Genomic DNA, 3,581 nt, shown 5'->3' with positions numbered 1-3,581 from the left:
GCCAGGAGCATACTCTCGTATACTTCCAGCAGGTCCGGGCCGACCCAGTCCCACAGGGCCGAGTACAACTCGACCGGTAAGCCATCGCTCCCGGGAGTTTTACTCGCCTCGAAAGACTCGACGGCCTTTGTCAGCTCGTCCAGAGTTAGCGGCTTGTCCAGTCCCTCCCTCCTGTTGTCATCTAAGACCTCTGTGATAGATGACAGGAAGGACGGGGAGGCTCTGCTGTCTGTGGGCTTCGCGTCATACAGCCCAGCATAAAAGGATTTGCTGATCCTTAGTATGACGGACTGCGAAGACGTTACCGAGCCATCTTCTTCCTTCAGGCTGCTGATAACAGAGCTCTCTCTGTGTACCTTTTGGAAGAAGTAACGCGAGCACGTCTCATCCTGCTCGATGGAGCGGACTCTGGACCGGAAGATGATCTTGGAGGCCTCCTTGGCAAAGAGCGAGGCCTGCTGGCTCTTCACCTCTTGGAGGTCCTCCTTGACCTCGACCCCCATTGACTGCAACCGGAGTAGATTTTGCATAATTTTCTGGAGTCGGGACAGTTCCCTCTGTCTCTCTCTCGCCTTCTGAATACCTTTGTGGATGAAGAACCTCTTGATGTTCTCCTTAATCGCTTCCCACCAGTGAACTGGAGACTCAAAGAGGGGTTTCACGGTCCTCCAACCATTGTAATCCCTTTTGAGTTCCTCAACGTTCTCTGGGGTCAGCAGTGTCGCATTGAGCTTCCACGTCCCTCTGCCAACCCGCTGGTCGTCCTGTAAGTGACAGTCGGCCAGTAAGAGGCAGTGGTCGGAGAAGAACACCGGCTTGACGTCGGTGGATCCGACCATGACAGCACGGGACACAAACAGGAAGTCAATCCTGGAACGGGCAGACCCGTCCGATCTTGACCATGTGTATCTGCGCTGCGCTCCGTCTGCAAGTTTGCTGAAGACGTCGTGCAGTTTGGCATCTTTAACTGTTTCTATTAGGAATCTGGACGTAGCGTCCAGTTTGCTGTCGTCACTGCCGGATCGTCCAGCCGCATCGATGATGCAGTTGAAGTCACCGCCTAGGATGACCGGCCTGGACGTCGCCAGCAGCAGTGGGAGCTGCTGGAAGACTGTCAGCCGTTCGCTGTGTTGTACCGGGGCGTACACGTTGATCAACCGGAGCGGAGCGTTGTTGTACATCACGTCTGCTACGAGGAGGCGACCGCCCACCACCTCCTTAACTTCGGAGATGATGAAGTTACCTCCCCGCAGCAGAATACCCAGGCCGGAGGAACGGCAGTCATTACCCCCCGACCAGATCGATGGCCCGTGGGACCACCATCGCGACCACTGCCTGTAGGTGCTGAGGTGTGGTATTCCACACTCCTGCAGAAACAGTAGGTCAGCTTTGACCTTGGCAAGGTAATCCAAGGTTGAAACACATCGCGTAGTCGACTTAATGCTACGCACATTAATGGAAGCAATTCTTATACCCATTTTTTACTAAAAATTAGTTGTTGCTTCCCATACCATTTGTCCTTGCTAGTCCCAGTCCTTCCCCTTCGGGATGTTCCTGCATACCCATCGTATGCGCAAGCAGTTTCACGTTGGTTGGGCTCAGAAACCCCTCCTGATTTTTCATGCAGGGTTTGTGCCGCTCGGGTGACATCGGGGGGGTCTTGTAGGCAGAGAGGATTGGATTGTCCTCAGCTGCTTCCATCTGTTCCTCCTCGAAAACATCACAGCTCCCGGTCTCCCGGAGCTCAGGTGCACCAGACGTGTCTTTGCTCAAGGTGTCCTGGAGCTGAGATGCGTTGGCCACGTCGTTACGTGTGGGGAATTGGGGTTGGGGCACGCCGGGCCCATCACAGCTTCCAGTGCCCGGGGGCTGGGATGCTTTATCATCCATCTCGGAGTTCTGCCGCCTCTTTTGAAGGGGCTGTCATTCCAGCATTTCCCCGTCCAGTGAAGAGGAGTTGTTGCAGTCTGATTCAGAAGAGAGCCTCCTCTTGCCACTGGTTTGGGTGGTGGCTTTGGGATGTTTTTTCTTTGTGGTTTTCCTCTGGACCACTTGCCACTGACCTGTTTGTCCATCTGCTGCCTCCTCCTCCATTGATTCTGTCTGTGGAGGAGGGGTTTCCGGGCGCTGGGTAGGTGCTGGGTCGTTGGTTTCAGCCGCCTCCCCTTCCTTCTCAGGTTGAAGTTCCTCACTGCGGAGAAGGTTGCTGGTCTCCTTTCGAACAGCGGACGCCTTCGTCGAACCTTCGCCCGGCCATTCCTTGGACCTTGCCACCTGAGCATAGCTGAGACAACGTTTGGGGCAGGTCTTGTAGAGATGGCCTGCCGCACCGCACAAGTTGCAACACTTAGTCTGCTTACAGTCCTTGGTCTGATGGCCTTCCTCCTTGCAGTTCTTGCAAACAACCGTGCTGCAGTTGGCTGCCATGTGACCAGATTTGCCACAGGTGAGACAAACTCTGGGCTGCCCAGCTTAGACCAAGAAGCCTCGACTTCCCCCGATAGCGAAGCTGGAGGGAGGGTGGATGATGGCTCCACTGGGGTCTACCTTCAAGGTCACCTTGACCTGCCGCTTGCTGGTCCAGATCCCAAAGGGGTCCTTGACATCAGTGCTGCTGCCGGCCACCTCGACGTACCTGGCGAGAAAGGTGAGTACATCCACCACCGGAACATGGGGGTTGTAGAGGTGAATCGTCACCACCCGGTCCCGTTGTGACGGAAGCGTGAAAAGCGGCTCCGCTGTGAGGATCGACAGTGGAGCCCGGTCCCCTTTCTCCTTGAACGCCTTCAAGAACTTGATGCATCCCGCCACGTTCCGGAACGTCACGTCGAAGTATCCACTGCTGGGGAAATCCTGCAGGCAGAAGACGTCCGTCGCTTGAAATCCGCAGCAATCAAAGAGAATTTTCTTGATGAAGAAGGTGCGATCGACCGGTGCATCTCCTTCCTTGTCCTTCACGACCACCCGAACGGTGTTGCGCACTCCCTGGCCCGAAGCTCGAAAATTGGTTATAGCCATTTTACTCAAAGCTTCCCCAGGATCAAAAGGCAATGATCATGGTCTCTTCTCAATCAAATAAGCACTGATAAGAACAGATACTACACTTGATCTTAGCCAAAAGGCCGAGAAGCACCTCCCTGCTTCAGACTGCTCGCCGACTGCTTCATACTGCTCACGACCTGCTTCACACTGCTCCTGACCTGCTACACACTGCTCCCGACCTGCTTCACACTGCTCCCGACCTGCCTCACACTGCTCCCGACCTGCCTCACACTGCTCCTGTCTGCTTAACTCTGCTCCTGACCTACTTCACACTGCTCCTGTCTGCTTGACTCTGCTCCTGACCATCTTCACACTGCTCCCGACCTGCTTCACACTGCTCCCGACCTGCTTCACACTGCTCCCGACCTGCTTCACACTGCTCCTGACCTGCTTCACACTGATGCCGACCTGCTTCACACTGATGCCGACCTGCTTCACACTGATGCCGACCTGCTTCACACTGCTCCTGACCAGCTTCACACTGCTCCGGATCTGCTTCACACTGCTCCCGACCTGCTTCACACTGCTCCTGACCTGCT

At 55.3% G+C, this 3,581-nt stretch overlaps 1 pseudogene; it reads right to left on the bottom strand.

Moving 5' to 3' along the window:
• Positions 1-3,025: 3,025 nt before the first annotated feature.
• LOC137346353 (U2 spliceosomal RNA) lies at positions 3,026-3,134 on the bottom strand (annotated as a pseudogene).
• Between the last annotated feature and the right edge of the window lie 447 nt (positions 3,135-3,581).

Source organism: Heterodontus francisci, chromosome 29 (genome assembly GCF_036365525.1).
Source record: "Heterodontus francisci isolate sHetFra1 chromosome 29, sHetFra1.hap1, whole genome shotgun sequence".
NCBI classification, from domain to species: domain Eukaryota; kingdom Metazoa; phylum Chordata; class Chondrichthyes; order Heterodontiformes; family Heterodontidae; genus Heterodontus; species Heterodontus francisci.
Note: the sequence above shows the minus strand (reverse complement) of the source record. Positions and strands in the feature narration are given on the sequence as shown.